The 19,883-nt window shown below is 43.5% G+C and overlaps 1 protein-coding gene across 3 annotated transcripts in view; it reads right to left on the bottom strand.

Annotated features, from left to right (window-relative positions):
- The window catches only part of KCNT1 (potassium sodium-activated channel subfamily T member 1), a 203,350-nt gene that overhangs the window by 140,756 nt on the left and 42,711 nt on the right, over positions 1-19,883 (bottom strand). The window lies entirely within an intron of this gene.

Genomic DNA, 19,883 nt, shown 5'->3' with positions numbered 1-19,883 from the left:
CAAAACTAATATTGTGCTCTGCCTGGCCACAGGGGGCGGAGCATGACACAGGTATTCAAAAGAACCAAAAGAGTGAAACCCTGCATTATGTTTCGCCCCCTCAGGCCCTAAGCTAGGCATATTAAAGTGCATCGGCTTTGCCTGGAGTGTGCATTTAAATACAAAATAGCCATAGATTACAGAATATAACATAAAGATCAGGAGAATTCTATTTCTTTCCATTTTACGGAGCAGTAAACGGACTACAATTCCTACCACTGGTCCATTGTTAGTTCATGATCACTAAACACAACTTAATACAATCAATATGTTCTAAAAGCCCATTCACACATAATGTGTAGTCTGTGGTTAACTACAGATCCAGGCAGCTCCTACGTACAGTATCTGTAAACCCTGATGCAGTCACACACAGATGTCAAGATTTGGGTCCATGGAAGGTTCATACCAATCAGTAGGAAGTGGGGCTGGGGCTCCCTTCTTCATGGATCACTATTGGAGACCCTTATCCAATTTATATTAAACGGTGTCTGTTACTATGTAGTCCCCTTTGGCAGGGTATCCTCATTTAAAGGAGTTGTCTGAGACAAGAAAAACATGTCTGTTTTCTTCCAGAAACAGCGGAACTCTATTTATACCTGTCCCTGTGGTCCTTAGGCATAAGAAGTGACATCACTGTGTATTATCCCTATAGTGTGACATCAGAGTGTGTATTATCCCTATAGTGAAATCACAGTGTGCATCATCTCTGTAGTGTGACACCACGGTGTACATCATCCCTATAGTGTGACACCACGGTGTACATCATCCCTGTAGTGCGCCACCACTGTGTGCATCATCCCTGTAGTGTGACACTACTGTGTGCATCATCCCTGTAGTGCGACACCACTGTGTGGATTATCCCTGTAGTGCGACATCACGGTGTGGATTATCCCTGTAGTGTGACATCACGGTGTGGATTATCCCTGCAGTGTGACATCACGGTGTGTATTATCCCTGCAGTGTGACATCACGGTGTGTATTATCCCTGTAGTGTGACATCACGGTGTATTACCCTTGTAGTGTGACATCACGGTGTGTATTATCCCTATAGTGACATCACAGTGTGCATCATTTCTGTAGTGTGACACCACGGTGTACATCATCCCTGAAGTGTGACAACACTGTGTGCATCATCCCTGTAGTGCGCCACCACTGTGTGCATCATCCCTGTAGTGCGACACCACTGTGTAGATTAGCCCTGTAGTGTGACATCACGGTGTGGATTATCCCTGTAGTGTGACATCACGGTGTGGATTATCCCTGTAGTGTGACATCACGGTGTGGATTATCCCTGTAGTGTGACATCACGGTGTGTATTATCCCTGTAGTGTGACATCACGGTGTGTATTATCCCTGTAGTGTGACATCACTGTGTGTATTATCCCTGCAATATGACATCACGGTGTGTATTATCCCTGTAGTATGACATCACTGTGTATTACCCTTGTAGTGTGACATCACTGTGTGTATTACCCTTGTAGTGTGACATCACTGTATGTATTACCCTTGTAATGTGACATCACTGTGTATATTACCCTTGTAGTGTGACATCACTGTGTGTATTACCCTTGTAGTGTGACATCACTGTGTGTATTACCCTTGTAGTGTGACATCACTGTGTGTATTATCCTTGTGGTGTGACATCACTGTGTGTATTACCCTTGTAGTGTGACATCACTGTGTGTATTATCCTTGTGGTGTGACATCACTGTGTATGATTCCTGTAGTTTATTATCCATGTATTGTGACATCACTGTTTGTTATTTCTGTACAGTTATATCACTGTTTATTATCCCTGTAGTGATATCAGTGTTTATCATCTCTGTATTGTGACATCACTGTGCACAGCTACCTGCACGATGTACCTTCCCCGGCACACAGCCCCCCCCCCCCCTCAGCTGTGCTGCAGTACTGCCTTCTGATATCGTGACTCAGGTATGCAGCGGTCAGATCTGTTGCTGGTGAGGAAATGCTACTGAGCATTTCAGTTTATATGTATAGGTTGCAGTAGCTGTAGATTCAACATGGGTATTCCCATGTCTTAGAGCAGTGATCTCCAAATTGTGGCTTTCCAGCTGTTGCAAACCTACAATTACCACCATGCCCTGACAGCCCCAGGCTGAAGACCAGCATGTATACAGCCGGACAGCCGCAGGCTGAAGACCAGCATGTATACAGATGGAGAGACGTAGGTGAGGACCAGTTGTGGAGGCCATTAATGTGTACAAGTCAATGCTAGGGAGGCAAAAAGCCTGAAGGCTGCTAATTTTGTGGTCTGTACCATAAAGAAGGCGATCAGACATGAAGGACTGAGGTTACCCTAGCCTTGGCCTCAAAGCAGGGCTAGAGACATCCTCTCACTTGGCACACGGATCTCTCATCCGTTCGGCTTTTAGACAGGGGTCCACCACTTGGCACCATCCATTGAATGGAGCCTGCTGCAAAATCATCTGTGTCCTATACTGGACCCACAGGGCTGGCAGCCATCTTTTCAGATGCAAAACTATAAAAAATAAAGAACCTATGAGATCTGATGCGTAGAGAGCCTCAGCAATGTCACGGATGCCATTACTGCACGCAGGAGAGATGTTGATTTAAAAGATTTGCACACGTTTGCAAACATTTGTTTGTACCATTTTGTGTATACAGCTCCCATGCAGACCTGTGTCTCCATGCTTACACACGACTAGCGAATCCTTTGTGTGATCAGGTCCAGCAGTGATGTTTTACTCCCTTCCTTCCTTCCTGCAGTCATGTTGGAAGGGAGTAATGTTTTACTCCCTTCCAACATGACTGCAGGATCAGACTGCACACAGGGTTTGTTTTTAATCTGTAACCATGGAGACACATATTTCTGCATAGGAGCTGTATACACAAAACTGTATATTTTTAAATCAAGACGATCTACAAAGTTACTTTTTATATGCATCATAGGTTAAAGCAATAAAAAAAAGTGGAAAAAAGTACAATACACCTTTTAAATAAAGAAGTTATCCCCATCTGAAGCCCCTTTATATAAACTTAGACCAGAGCGCCACAGCAGACATGTCCATTGAAATGAACACATGGTTAATCTCTTTAAGACAAAGTCAATTCTTCCTCCAGTATAATGATGTACAAAAAACACCAATGGTACAGCGCCACCTAGTGACTGAAAACAGAAAAGCTTTCTTCTCTAAAACTTTCTAGGAAAAAATTTTTTAAAAATCTCTCAGGCGGAAAAGTCTTTTATAGGCTCTGATTAAGAGGAGTCGGATCTGCTTTAGTTTCATAGTAGGCGACATTTCAGAGTTATGTTTCTTTAAGGGCACATTCTGCCGGAAGCTCAATTTCCTCTCAAGTAAATGCTACTCTCCTGAAATGTGCAGAAGAGCAATGCCATGAAAATACTATAAATAATGATGGGGATTGTGGACCTCAGGGGCACAGGGTTGTTTACCGGCCGCTGAGTGCTGGTGATGAGATATTGTACTGGTCCTTCTGCCCTGCAGCGTGTTCGGAGGAGATCCCGGCTGATGTCAAGAGGAAAGTACATCATGTTTCTAAGGCAATTCCAGCCAGTTCTATAATGTCTTCTACTGTCCTGCTGCATGTAGGGGGCAGTATTGTAGTGGTGCGCAAATATTCACCAGAATTTTGTTGTCTTGGCAGGCATTATCCAACAGAGGGCAACAATGAGCTCTATCCTATAGCATGATGGAGGCAGCGGTGTAGCTCCAGGGGGGTGCAGAAGTAGCAGTCGCATCCAGACCCTGGTGATCGAGGGGGTCCAAAGGCCCCTCTGCCACACAAGACAGCGCCTGTATTATAAATGGCACCTGGTAGGTGGGGGACCCTGCTACAGATTTTGAATTGAAGCTTTACGTTACCCCTCTGGATGGAGGTGACGATCTGACATGCAGGTCCCCCAGTAATTAGCTAATCATAGGGGTCCTGCTGCTTGTCTCACCGTGAACAGCTGCCCTTGGAAGCCCGAGGCTGATGATCCGCATCACTGCACGAGAAATACAGATTTACACATTACGATCATTGGTCTGTCTGTATAATGCACAGAAATGCCGGGTTCTCCACAGCAACCACCAATCTGAGATCTCCGATCACGCATGCAGTAAAGGGGGTCGTCGTGGCAGATCGTGCACTTGCTGCATTGTCCGAGATAGTCTTAAAGGAACACTCCAGTGTTAGGTCTAGTTCTGGGCGTGAGGCAGCGGTGTAGCTAGAAGGGTCGCAGATGGAACCAGGCCCCCCCATAGCATGTCTGCGAGTGGCGTTGCATCACTAGCACCACTTTCAACTGTAAACTCCCTGTCCTGTTAGGCCTACAGCTAACAGGACTACGCACGGGACGTGTCCGGTCACAGGTGGCATGATGCAGTCAGCGAATTGTGCCGCCTGCGCCAGGCTGCCGACTTCACAGAACAGGGCCTGAGCCACCCTCTTCTCGTTGTGGGATCAGGGATTGGGGAGTTTACATTTTATTATCTTCTGGGGGCACCATTACCTATTAGGGGGCACAAAAGTGGGCATTTTTTTTATTATTGTGGGGGGACAAAAGGGGTTTGTTCTTACGGTTTTGGGGCTGAAAGGGAAGAATTATTAATTTGTAGGGGGGCACAAAGGGGGCCATTGTTACCATGTTGGAAGCATAAAAGGATGGATTATTATTGTCCTACGTGGGAATTATTACCGTGTAGACAACATACCCCCTTTATATTCCTTTTTAATCCAAACACCCTGGAGAACAGAGCAAATGACACATGGCAGCGTTATGGGATATAAAATTCCTGGTTCTCACCGTCAGTCACTGCTTTCCGTATTTTTGCCTTCTCCGCAGTGTCATTTGCAATCGTAAAAATCTGCCTTTCAGGTCTCATTAGAACGTGGAATATGCAAACGTGGCGACGAGCCGTCAGGTGCCGTGGACCCAAATCCAGAATGCCAGGCAGATTCACTAATTGTTTATATGCACTGAGCACAGTAAATGCTTAATGACCCACTTTATCTAAAGGAAAAGGGGCGAGGGCGCAGATGTGTCTCACCGCTAATCTGCCATTATATATGCATAGGGTGAAGCTGAAACATCAGGTGTGGATCTGCTCCCAGCCCCGCTTATGGCAGAGGCTTAGGACTGGGCGCAGTACGCAGCTCTAGCTCCTCAAACCCATGATCCTCAGCAATCACAACATTCACGTATATCCCAGCACCCCAAATCAACACAAAGCCAAACTTATTTTCAGATACCCGATTAGACAATTTTGTGTTACTAGGGGGGGGGTCCCCTGTTATGGACACTCCTCTATTAGCCTCTCCCTTTGGAAGACGGGCACGTCCATGCATTACACTGAGCCCTTTCTTTTTAAGGAGAATGGTGTTATACATAATTTCACCTGTGGTGGCGCTGCAGGGGAATTGTACACTTGCTGCCAGGTTCTCCCACGGATAACAGCTGATCGCTGGGGATCCCGGCAGATTGAAAACGTGTGATCTGCTAATTGTCAGGGAAAACTTCTAATTTAATGGGTCATTCAAAGTGGACAACCCCTATAGAGGGGGGGGGGGGGGGTTCACTAGACCGATCCTTTTAAATTAGGTCACTTGTAAGATGCGGTAATAAAAATACATGATGTTGGGTGGATTTGCGCCCACTGTTGAATCCCAAAGTGCAGATCAAGGGTTAGAACATGAGGCACGAGGTATAAATAAATAGCACCCCGACTTTCAAGGAACCCTCTATGCAGGTCAGAAGCTTCTCCATCCCTTAGACTGGTTTCAAGTGCATCACAAGTCTCAGGAGATCATCTAAGGACTCTTTGTGATTGGGCGATAGTCATTGAGAACGGAGGTTATAATATATTTAGTGAGGGCTTCATTTTTCCCCCTTCCCCATTGGCACGAGGACAGTGGTTTAGTGGGCGCTGATTCACCCGCTAGCTTGTCTCAATTACATGCCCCAATTTGAGTGGGTGATCCTGCGGAGAGCCTCTCTAAATTAAAGACACATCTCTCATAACTCCCTAATTTGGAAGTCTAGGCTGTTCACTAGGAAATACAGTGAAATTCCTTTAATTTGGCGCCCTATAATCCAGAAAGTCTGATAATCCAGCATTTGTTTCCAGATCAGCAATATAAGCTACTGCATTATCTTACCTCAGAGTGATCACAATGCACAGTGAATGTTGGACCAAAGTATAATAATTTAGCTCTGCTACATCGGCACTACAGCAACATGAACGGTGCATAGTAAATGAGAGGAAAATGTAGGAACATGACATCCTTAAAAACACGGCTTTCCTGCCAAGCCTCAAGATGTAGAGACCTGCGTGAACAGTCTCACATGAGGAAGCAAGACAATGGCGGGATTAAATATCAGATTATCCTCAGGCCTGCGGAGACGGAGAGACTTTCTTTACTTAGATAGAGACAACTATTCACCGCTGGGATTTTTAATCTCCTACGTTTTCCAGCACATTCCATGAGGCGATGATGAAGATTTACATCACCGAGGAATGAGAAATTCATCAATGCGGGGGGTTCCCAAACCAGCTAGAGACCCCACTGGAGAACCCTAATCCAGTCTTTATAGGGACAGCATGTCACCAGGTCACCTCTGTGGGCCTTGACTAGGGAACGGAGCCAAAAATCATGGATGACCCAAAAAACATATACCCCACTCTTTTATGTAGGCCGCTCCCCAATCTACCCCCTAACCTAAAGCCAGAGTATTGCACATCATTGGCCTCTCAGATCTCAGCTGCAGTTTGTGCTCCAGAGCTGCTCTTCCTTCTGAAATGGAGGACAGGAAGTTGTAACCACTCAGTTCTAATGAAAGGTTCTCCCTCCGTTAATATGGTTGATGTCCATCGCTTAGTTACTCTCATGGGTGTTCATTGCCTATGTGGATTAGAAGAAGACACTCCTACAATGACATACAATCGCCCACATGACAGCCCACATGCAACCCAGGAGCTAGCGCTGCAATTCATTATAAAGCCAACTTATGTCAAAATGTATTTCAGCTTTTTTAAACATAATTGATTTATTTTGCATATATATGACAAGCTGATACATTCATCTGCGGAAATGTGTCATATTCCATAGTTCGCTCATACAAAGACATTTAATTAGTTTCCTCACAGTCTGTAAGGTATATTCAGGGGTACTTCATCTCAGCAATGATTTATCTGAAAATATCGTGAAGTATAAAGTACCGTACTGCAGAAGCGGTAATAATACAATGCATTATAGAAGAGAGAGAAACATCTCCCTCTGCTGGAGGATAGGAGCACTGCAGGACTTAATGCAAAGCAATTGGGAGAATTTTAATTTTCTTTGGCAGAATATTGAGGAATTTTTATTATTCCATCCTTAAAAAGCCAAACTTCACAGCACGATTTATTAATAATTTTTTTTTGATGTCTCAATGATTTTTGGGGTACAGTGCCCCCTTCCATGATGATTATATTTTGTCTGGGACGGAGCTGCAATACCAGACACATCCTATGGGCAGGAGTGGCGCTGTTTTTGGGAGGAAAAAAAAAAAGCAGACCTTTTTGCTAATGATTCACAATTCTGCTGTGTCTGTAGAATCCCGCTCTGCATCAATACATCTAACGTGAGAGCGACGGCGTCCATTTGTTTCACCGTTATGTAAGAAGTTTCTAAATCTATGTGCCGCCTGGCAGATCGCAGCTGCACTCACACACACGACTGTAGGGGAATCCGCTTTCTGCTGAGTCTCTGCATTTTATTATCTGGTTTGATACTGGAAACCGTGAAATTCAATTACACCTTGAGCGTGCGCGGCGGGAAGAGCCGGAGATCACATGACCGCGGCTCATTTCATGACAGCATTTCCATACAAAAGGGGTTTTCCCATGAGAGAATTTGACATATCCACAGGATATGTCATAAATTTCAGATAGATGCCACCTCTGGGACCCGCACCTCTCTCTAGAACGGGGCCCCCTAAACCCTGTTCTGCCGCTGCGTTACGGCTGAATTACGACCATGAAAAAGGTTACATGGTCGGGAGTTCCGAAAACAGCGTATCTCGCTAAGCTACGCTGTTTCCGTAACTCCCATAGAACTGAATGGTAATTACGGAAACCCTGTAAAACGATGGCCAATTGCTGCAGAATGTCCCTTGTAATACACGAATATACATAATATGATGTAGTTCCCGTGTCACCCCTTGCTTGTCACTGTAGGGGTATCACATTTTGTATATGGACACATGACTACAGCAGCCAATCGCTAGCTGCCGCCAGCCGTGACCTCACAGCTAATATTTTGCCCGATTCACCAGTCATGGAACGCAATAGGAGAAACGATTTGCTGAATCTCTGAAATTGGCTTTTGGTGATTTTTCAGACATGGCAAATCAAAAAAAGTCGCTCATCTTTACGCGTCGGCCAAAAATCGTGAGATAAAGGGTGTGTACATTTTACAACCAAATTTATTACCAAATTGTATTGAATATATTTGCAAACAAAAGCTCAAGTTTTGGGTAAACAGCTCCTATGTAGACCTATGTGTCTCCACGGTTACAGAATAAAAACAGACTTTGTCTGATCCTGCAGTTGTGTTACTCCCTCCATCTGCCCCCTCTTCTGACTAACCTCATCAATTTACTGCGATACTTATGTATATGGTGTGCTTTTTATTGCCTCCTATTAAGCCCTGCTTCTGGCAGAGTTTAAGGCCAAATTAAGACGAACGCGGGGAAACTAATTTTTCACGTCCGAGTTGCCCCCGTGCCGGTCCCGTTTTCACGGATCCCCATAGACTTGAGTCTATGGAGGGATCTGTGAAAACTGAACAAAATAGGACATGTTCTGTTTTTTAATGAACCCTTCACACGGTCTGTTGAAACAACGGCCCCATTGACATACATGCGTCCATGTGACGGTCATTGTTGTTTTAACGGCCGTCACACGGACGTATTCTACGTTTGTCTGAATTCGGCCTAATAGAAGCACAAAGGTGGGAGCCTTCTTTAGGCCGGCAGGCTGTCATGATAACCATCGGCAACCCACAATCGCACCATTGGGGGGCGATGGGCTGTCGGAGACGGCCGCCCCCAACTTTCTAACGGCTTAAATGTGTGTCAACTTTTTAACACCATGTCGTTTTTATGTCCAAAAAACTGTACTAATTTCTTTGGAGCTCTGTACCAGAAAAACAGAGCTCCAACCACTATAAGGATAGATTAAGAAAGGATTATGGCTTCTACACAGGGATCTGGGGACGCAAAAATTTTACGACTCCATAAAGTCCCATCTGCACACACAAGTTACTGCCATCACGTCGGGCACACTGGGTGACTGGCCGTCCCCTGGGCACGCTTACCTTGCGGACAGTCAGTAATTCGCTCACAGGCTCGGATGGCTCTGCTGGAATTATCCACCCATCATTAGACACATCTGGCTCCGTCCTCAGACGACAGCGAGAACAACCTTTACATTATTGCGCTCAATGGAGCGGGGGAGGGGGAGAGGGGACCACACAAACTCTCACCTCAATTAAACACATTTTTTAATATCATGTGAATAAAAAAATATATTTTAGAAAGACGTAGCTCCAATACATCCCCAAAGACCTGTCAATTGTAATTTTCCTTGGTAATACATTATATGTTCTGAAACTCTTTCCCACAAGTCATTAATGACGGCCATAAGATTCTCTTAAAGGGCTACTATAATCTAAGCCAATCCGGCATTGCGTCCATTCAAATAATTACATGGATGCTTTGTAAGTCCCACATACAACCCCTTAAGCGGAAGGCGGCAGGACACAATCTGCACTTTCTTAGGAGGGGGGGGGGGGGTTGCCACACTAGAGAATTGTCACAGTAGAGTTAATTTAAGGGAATCTCCAGTTCAGGACCCTCATCTATTGGTCAGAGGTCCTGACTCGTCCACACATTACAAGTAAAGTCTATTTATTTACATGGGCAACATATGAGGCGTTGTTTCCCCCATGGCTGAGCTGCAGGGGAATTTAAAGGAACAGTGTCACCAAAATTTCCTGTGGACCGGAAGTCGCGGCCGGACAGTAAGATTACTACTTCCGGTCGCGGCTTCCGGACTTGTGCACATGGAGCAGCGGCAGCAGACGGAGCGGACGGACCGGAGGGAGCGGCGGCGACTGGAGCAGGTAAGTGATTTCTATGTATGTTCGTGTTTCAGTGTGTTTTACTAGTGTATGTAAACCTTCTACACTGTGTGTTAGCTAAAAAAATGGCGACACACAGTGTAGGAGGTTAGACCGTTCAATCCCCTCGTTTATCCCGGCACTAGCCAGGATAAAGGAGGGGGGATTCTGAGAGCTCACTAGAGCGAGGGATTTTTTCCCAATTTTGCAGCATAAAGCAATGTGGTTGCTTTACCACATGCAATGCTGCAATTTTGGGAATTGCTCCATCTAGTGACCAGTGCTGGGAAATATTATAAATTGAATCCAATTTATAATATTTCCTGACTCGTGAAAAAAATAAAAAAAATTAGAACAATGTTTAATCACCTACACACTAATTGTTTAACTAAAAAAAAAACAACATGTTTTGCTGGCAACACATTCCCTTTAACACTTGCCAAGCGGCTCATTGCAGGGGTTCCCAGCAGCGGAGACAATTTGATCAATTTTTCAGGGGACCCTTGTAACAAAAAAAAAAAAAAGGATTTTCCACCGAGAGCCACTTTAAGATGAAGAGGTGGTGCAGTATTAGGTCTCTAAGCAGCAGTAAATCGAGGAAGAGGTGCAGCAGATTCAGGAGGGGCTGTGGAAATTCTCCAGTATAAGATTATTATATGACCACCCATGGGTGAACATACATCTTCATTGTCCGAGATGCCTCCTGGGATTGGCATATAATTAAGCTCAGAGTAGTTATAGGTTAATACATACATATATATTATATACATACACATATATATGTGGAAACCACAGTTTATTAATGAGTAGATATCACATTTTCGTTTCCGGTCCCTGTAGCCACGGCTCGTGGTTTAGCTCCGTTTCCTGCATACATAGGAAGTGTATAGGTCTAGAGCTCATACGTGACAGTTTGTGGTTTAGTGTATTCCTTACATACGGGATTTTATTAGTGGGATTCAGATTTATTCTGTGAAATATTCTCATACAGTCTGTAACCACACAATTTGTTCTATGGCTGGCTGCACGCTCTTCCTGTCGGCTTTGAAGCGCCTGCATACTGACCCACGCCACGTCTGCCGGGACTTTGTTAACCGCTGCCCTTCCATGCACTGCGGGCACTTTACATTTACGCTTTATGGAGATCAGAACTAGAGAAATATTAAAAGTTTGGATCGGTGCGGTCCGGGTGCTGAGGCTTTCTTGTACCTGACAAGGAGTGCTGATTACAGCCAAAAGGTGCAGGGCGCTCAGCTGAGCGCTTCTGCCCCTTTGTTTCAGCAACGGTGGGGGGTGTCAGTACCCGGACCCCATACGATCCAAACGCTTAATATGCCTCTATGACATAAAAAGTTTGATGAAAGTGCAGGTACTCTTTAAGAAACGGAATTAGGGAGGATAATGTTGGTGGAAATAAGTCAAAAACTTTGGCACATGCCTTTTTTGTGGAAGAAATGTAATTTTTTTTAACATTTCTACAGTGCTTGCTACTTTTTAAAAAGTAGGTGGGGCATAGCGGGAGGTGCGGTGCCACCACAGACAGACAAATTTATTATAATTTACGCCAGAAATTGGTATAAATCATATCAATCTATGCCAGTTTATAGCGCAGTTTGTGGCGCATGGTCAGCCCAGAATGCGCCTAACTTATCGACCCTTTATAAATTCGGCATCTCTTACTTCTGCAGACTTTTGTTTAACACTGGCGTATGAAATGGCAGTCTTAGGCTTCGTTCACATCTGCCTCTGGCTCCGTTCATGTATTAAGTTTGAGCTTTCCGTCAGGGGAACCCAAGAACGGAATCCAAACTGAAACAAACGGAAACCATAGGATTCTGTTTTTATCACCATTGATTTCAATAGAAAGTCTATGAGCCATACACGGCACAGCACTCACCCGAGCACTTCTGCAGCATCATTTTAGTGATTGGTGGGGGTCTCAGTGCTCGGACCCCCACCGATCAAAACTTCTGACATGTCAAAAGTTTTTTTAAAGAGTTAAGTTACCCTTCAGGGGAAAATAGCAGTAATTTGGTATGATTTGTGCTCCTTGCTATTATAAAGACATGATACAGTTACATAGAGCACGAGTCTGGGATTCCTGGCTGCTCAGCATTCATTACACGCGGTCTGGGAAATCCTCAGATGGTGCAGATTGTTACAGCAGATGACGGAGATTAGAAAAACAACACAGCAAATGTCACTTGGAAAACCCCCTACACTATGACGCATCTAGGGCATTCTCTTGCTCGGTGGTGCCCGGCTGCTGCCAAGAACAGACTCCAATCTAAATAGATCCAAAATTCTGTGCAGATTTATCTCTTAATATATCTTTATAGAAGTCAGAGCCCTGTTTGAGCGGACACAGAGCTCCAAATACCCTGAATGATGAAATTCTATCTGCTTGCAGCCACCACTAGAGGGAGCTTAAAGAGGCTCTGTCACCACATTATAAGTGCCCTGTCTCCTATATAAGGAGATCAGCGCTGTAATGTAGGTGACAGCAGTGCTTTTTATTTCGAAAAACGATCTATTTTAAACCACTTTGAGCGATTTTTAGCTTTATGCTAATGAGTTTCTTAATGCCCAAGTGGGCGTATTTTTACATTAGACCAACTGGGTGTTGTACAGAGGAGTGTATGACGCTGACCAATCAGCGTCATACACTCCTCTCCATTCATTTACCCTGCACTAGCGATATAGCTATATCGCTATGTGCATCCACATACACAAACACTAAGATTACTGCAGTGTCCTGATAATGAATATACATCACTACCAGCCTGGACGTGATGTGTATTCAGAATCCTGACATCTTTTCTGTGAGATTCCAGCAAGGCAAGCGTAATCTCATTTGAAATGACAAGTTACATCGTAATCTCGCGAGATTACGCTTGCCTTGCTGGAATCTCACAGAAAAGATTCAGAAGTGTCAGGATTCTGAATACATATCACGTCCAGGCTGGTAGTGATGTATATTCATTATCAGGATACTGCAGTAATGTTCGTGTTTGTGGATGTGGATGCACATAGCGATATAACTATATCGCTAGTGCAGTGTAAATGAATGGAGAGAAGTGTATGACGCTGATTGGTCAGTAGAAGTAATGGAGCTCAGCTGCAATACTAAACACAGCCCATTTATAAGAGTGGCGCTATTTCTGGAAGAAAGCAGCCATGTTTTTCTAATCTCAGACAACCCCTTCGGCTTGGATCTCTAGAAAATCCTGTTTTGTACCAAGAGGAGATGACGTGTTACTATGCGTGGGAGTCGGTGCTGTGTGTATCCCCGGGTCTACAGAAATTAAATGTGACAGCAGGAACATTTTAGGGGCAGATGACAAATTCCCTTAAGGCCGAGTATTTACGTTTGACTCAGAATCTCCCAATTCCCCAGCTATAGGCGGACCCTTAGCAAGGACCATGGAGGAGGCCGAGATGCCATGTAGAGGAAGGGGGGGGGCTCAGACAGAGGATATGGGGAGGACGCTAAATTACACAACTCTTTATACTTTCGTTACCAAAAATAATAATAATGATTGCACCAAGGGGAATAATCAATAAAAGTGGAAATAAATATAAAAAAAACACTTTTAAACAAGAATAAAATGATACAATAATAATAGTAGTAAAAATAACGACAACTAATAATAATAATAAACAACTAACAATAAATAACATAATACAAAATAATAAGCTACAAAATAAACATTATTATTATGGTTATTATTAATAAACATGTATGATAAGGAAAAAAAAACACACAACAACATTATATACAACATATACAAGGGGAGATCAAGATCTACGGGGTCAAGCGTGCGCGGTGGGGCCCAGTCCTTTTTTTTAATACAATTTGGTGGATAATAGAGAATAATATTGTCATATAGCCAAAATATCAGTGCTATATAGTGTCTAAATAAAACCAGCATATAATAGCACTATAAAAATGCCCACATAATATATAATATGCCATACAGTGCACACATAATATATAATATGCCATACAGTGCACACATAATATATAATATGCCATACAGTGCACACATAATATATAATATGCCATACAGTGCACACATAATATATAATATGCCATACAGTGCACACATAATATATAATATGCCATACAGTGCACATAATATATAATATGCCATACAGTGCACACATAATATATAATATGCCATACAGTGCACACATAATATATAATATGCCATACAGTGCACACATAATATATAATATGCCATACAGTGCACACATAATATATAATATGCCACACAGTGCACACATAATATATAATATGCCATACAGTGCACACATAATATATAATATGCCATACAGTGCACACATAATATATAATATGCCATACAGTGCACACATAATATATAATATGCCATACAGTGCACACATAATATATAATATGCCATACAGTGCACACAATATATAATATGCCATACAGTGCACACATAATATATAATATGCCATACAGTGCACACATAATATATAATATGCCATACAGTGCACACATAATATATAATATGCCATACAGTGCACACATAATATATAATATGCCATACAGTGCACATAATATATAATATGCCATACAGTGCACACATAATATATAATATGCCATACAGTGCACACATAATATATAATATGCCATACAGTGCACATAATATATAATATGCCATACAGTGCACACATAATATATAATATGCCATACAGTGCACACATAATATATAATATGCCATACAGTGCACACATAATATATAATATGCCATACAGTGCACACATAATATATAATATGCCATACAGTGCACACATAATATATAATATGCCATACAGTGCACACATAATATATAATATGCCATACAGTGCACACATAATATATAATATGCCATACAGTGCACACAATATATAATATGCCATACAGTGCACACATAATATATAATATGCCATACAGTGCACACATAATATATAATATGCCATACAGTGCACACATAATATATAATATGCCATACAGTGCACACATAATATATAATATGCCATACAGTGCACATAATATATAATATGCCATACAGTGCACACATAATATATAATATGCCATACAGTGCACACATAATATATAATATGCCATACAGTGCACATAATATATAATATGCCATACAGTGCACACATAATATATAATATGCCATACAGTGCACACATAATATATAATATGCCATACAGTGCACACATAATATATAATATGCCATACAGTGCACACATAATATATAATATGCCATACAGTGCACACATAATATATAATATGCCATACAGTGCACACATAATATATAATATGCCATACAGTGCACACATAATATATAATATGCCATACAGTGCACACATAATATATAATATGCCATACAGTGCACACATAATATATAATATGCCATACAGTGCACACAATATATAATATGCCATACAGTGCACACATAATATATAATATGCCATACAGTGCACACATAATATATAATATGCCATACAGTGCACACATAATAAATAATATGCCATACAGTGCACACATAATATATAATATGCCATACAGTGCACACATAATATATAATATGCCATACAGTGCACACAATATATAATATGCCATACAGTGCACACATAATATATAATATGCCATACAGTGCACACAATATATAATATGCCATACAGTGCACACATAATAGTACAGTGATGGCAAAATAATAGAGTTCTAAAGTTCCCAACGCTTAGACCGTGGTGGGGGAGCCCAAAAAATAGTGCAAAAGAGGTTAAAAAAAAAAGTTACGTGATCAAAATCACAGGATTTACTTGCGATCACTCAGGTAACGCTCTACGTTTTTCTCTTGCTCGCTACGATCAGATTATTCATTATAACATTTTCTCGTTGACCGAACGATCTCTGATCTTACACAATCAGCGGTGTTGTTATACGGGGAGATTACAGAGGGTCTGGGGTCCTGGTGTCTGCGGGGCCCCCTCTACCGCATTAGTATTACGTAGAGCAGATGCCATGTGGTCACGTCTTCTCACCCCTGCCAGGTGGAAGGAACCTAAACTGTGAACCCGCTTCTCCCTGCGCACCATAGAAGCCTCGTGGCCGGTCTCCATGACACACATGCCCGTGGTGATGGAAGAAGGTTTTACAGCGGCACAAGTCTGAACTCTGTATTTCCACATGAAATCCACATCTACGCGGTGATAATCTAGAACGTTTAATGATCCAGCCCGTTTACAATAAAAGTTATGTCGTGATATTTGGGCGTAACATTTTATTTTTTGCCTACTCTCAGAAAAGTATATAAAACTCACTTATGTGATAATCAGCCACCTATACATTATATTTATATTCAAGGGCGTAGCTAAAGGCTCATGGGCTCTGGTGCAAGAATTCAACTTGGGCCCCCCTAGCCCTCCATGCCCCTTTGCCCAGCCGTCTTGCCCAACAGCCCCCATAGTATAATGCCCCCCACAGCTACTATAATTACTTATCCCTGTTCCCACGACGGGTGCGGGATCCTTCTCATCCTCTGCACTGTGCGGTGAGCGACTCGGTGCAGGCAGGTCAGCTCCTTGCTCCAGCAATGAATTCAACTGTATCTGCATCCTGAGGACGCAGATACAGTTGGAACCGGGATCTCACGACCCCCGGAGGTCTTCACGTGACCGCCCAGGGGGTCACAACCCACAGTTTGTAATGTGTAGTTTGCAGTGGAGAGGGGGGGGGCTGTCATTTAAAGGCCCCCCTCTCCTACGCAAACACAGACAGCACAATACAACACATACATTAGTCTGTCTGCCCCCGCTATCTCTTTATCTATCTATACAGGTTCTCGGAGCGGTGACCAGTTGTATATTAATGACGGGTGAATATGGCGGACGCCTGGCACAGACACGCGAGATCCCCCCAGTCTGTCAGTGTCCCTGTGATTACAATGGAGACGTGTTAGATTCCATTATCACCCAGTAATCCTCATCTGCGGCCTTCTTACCCTGACAGGCGGCTGCGGTTTATTCATTCCTGCCATTAGCCGCTGATTACAGTAAATTACCTCATAAACTACAACAAACATGTCACGGACTCCCATTATCCTCACAGGAGAAGGCCAGCGAGTTACACCGCCTGCTAAGCCGTCAATCACCACCGGTAAACAAGAAAAACACTTCTGCACACGGCCATGCCAGTAATTACGGTTCGCAATTACGGACAAATTCTACGGTCGTGTGCATGAGGCCTTATATCCATTCTCACATAGAGGTCCCCGAGCTTTCCTAGAGCCCTGAAAGGCATATTTGCCTAGTCATGTAGCAATACTGTACCAATGAATACAGCTAGTAAAAACACTTATGGGATCTCCAGTGGTCACCATATTGGTTGTCACCCAGCTTTCCCAGAAACAGATATAACTAAGAAATGGTGTTGATAATCCATTCTGGCATATCCGAGTATCTTGATCTCAGATTCTGGGTTTCTATAATTAAATCGCCACCATTACAGTCCCCATAGAAGCAGTCACCCAGCTTTCCACAGACTCTGTAAGGACCGCCATTACTACAGCCCTCACTCCTCTGTAGAGCATGGGATTGTGGGAGCGCTGCCTCTATAAATCCATGTTGATTTTATCTTACATTTAGCCATTTTAGAATTATATCTGTTTCGAGAAAGCTGGGTGACAACCAACCCTACAGCTCTCATAGGGGCGATCACCCAGCTTTCATAGAGTCCTGAATAGCAAAGAATACTAGAACAATGGATGCAGGTGGGTGAAGAAAACCCTTATGGGCTCTGCAGTGGTCACCATATGAGCGGTCACTCACCTTTCTCAGAAATAGATTGAACCAAGAAATCTGTTGATCTGATTGGGTACTGGGTGACTACCACTGACTGCAGCATTGACAGTCCCTATAGAAGTTGTCACCCAGTGCCCAATCAGATCAACAAATTTCTTGGTTCAATCTATTTCTGGCCCCATACACGCGAACGTATTTTTCATCCGCTATTACGGACCCATTCGTTTGTATGGGCTACGGACACCTTTCTGTATTTTTACGGATGGGGTGTCCGTTCCGTAGAAATGATCCGTAAAATATAGAACATGTCCTATTCTTGTCGGCTACGGATGTGCACTTATAGCCGTCAGTAATTACGGAAGCTTGGCTAGGCGAAGCCACGTTTGCAGATGTTACATTATTTATGGATCCGTATATACGGATGCACTACGGACCGTATTTGCGGATAAGCTGCGGAGGACTACTGTTCCGTATTTACGTATGGATGAAAATATGGTCGTGTGCACAGGACCTAAGAGCCGACCTGGGTTATGCGATAGTAGAAATTTTCAAGGGGGGGTCTCATAAAGACAACCCCCGCCTATATGTTCTGTTAGTGCATATGGATGTCATAATGGAGGGTCCACTGCTCGGGCCCCCCCCCTTTCAGAGAGGATACTGCTCTAGGGACCGTCCATGTATAGATTGTTAGATGGGTTGTTGCCATGGTGAACAGATGATCGCTGTGTGTCCAGCTCGCGGCATCCCCAGCTGATTTTGCCAGGTGAAGTTGCGGCCAGCTGGACAGCGACAATTGTAGGGAAATGTAGTTTTACATGGTGGCCATTAAGAGGGTTGTTAGCAATTCCATGGCTCGTAGGGTGGGGTGGGGGGTACCAGGAATAGACCCCACTCTATGACATCCATATCCCATAACAGAACATATGGACGGAAGTGGTCCTGGTGGAACAACCCCTATGGTGAGCCTTTCTTTTGAGTCATTTCTCATAGCGCCGTTACCCGTGGACTGTATAGCGCCGTTACCCGTGGACTGTATAGCGCCGTTACCCGTGGACTGTATAGCGCCTTTAGTAGAATTCAATGGGCCCTAAAGCAAAGTCAGGGAGGACCCCTACCGCCCAGATGACAACCACATGACACAGAGATGTTCTTTAAAGAATGGTGTCATGCCCCGCCCTCTCCGGCCCTCTACCAGGCATAACATAGTATTAATTTTGCTCAGAGCGTTCCTTTAAGGCTATGTTGACACTGCGTTTGTGGTCTTCGTTTGACGTATAGGACGGGAAAAGCTCCCAACCTATGTTAAATGGTGGCCTGTGACCTATGTCTAACAGTGGCTATTATAGCATCCGTTCAATGTATACGTTATGAAAATCTCAAGACCTGTACACTTACCATCCATGGCATCCCTCACCCATAGACTACCATGTTAAAGGACCATGTGGTATAGGTGTTGTTTTTTTAACAGGTCCCTGTTGTACGGCATAGCAACGTCCACCACTCTATTCCATACTTGCTTCTGGCAGTGTATGGACCTATACCAGCAAGATGGACACACTTTTGGCCTCAGTCTGACAATGGAAGTCTATGGACACACTGAGTGTGTAGGTCAGGAGCTCTCCCGGAGTACACGCTAAGCGTATGGCAAAAGCGAGATGTGAAGGGGTCTAAGCGGTTACTCCATGGTTGGGTTATAGGCGCACAGGTATGAATGACTGACCAGCGGACTGTGATAACACATCCATTATAAAGGGATATTTCATGACTTCTGTTTCTGCCGGCAGAGTAATGGTCTGAATATAACAGGACGGATATCAAGCACCTGTCCGCAGAGATAATCCACCGCATCTCACTATTTACTCTATGGCCATAAA

The sequence above is a fragment of the Rhinoderma darwinii genome, chromosome 8, assembly GCF_050947455.1.
Source record: "Rhinoderma darwinii isolate aRhiDar2 chromosome 8, aRhiDar2.hap1, whole genome shotgun sequence".
Lineage (NCBI taxonomy): Eukaryota > Metazoa > Chordata > Amphibia > Anura > Rhinodermatidae > Rhinoderma > Rhinoderma darwinii.
The sequence above is the reverse complement of the archived record's forward strand: the minus strand, read 5'-3'. Positions and strand labels throughout refer to the sequence as shown.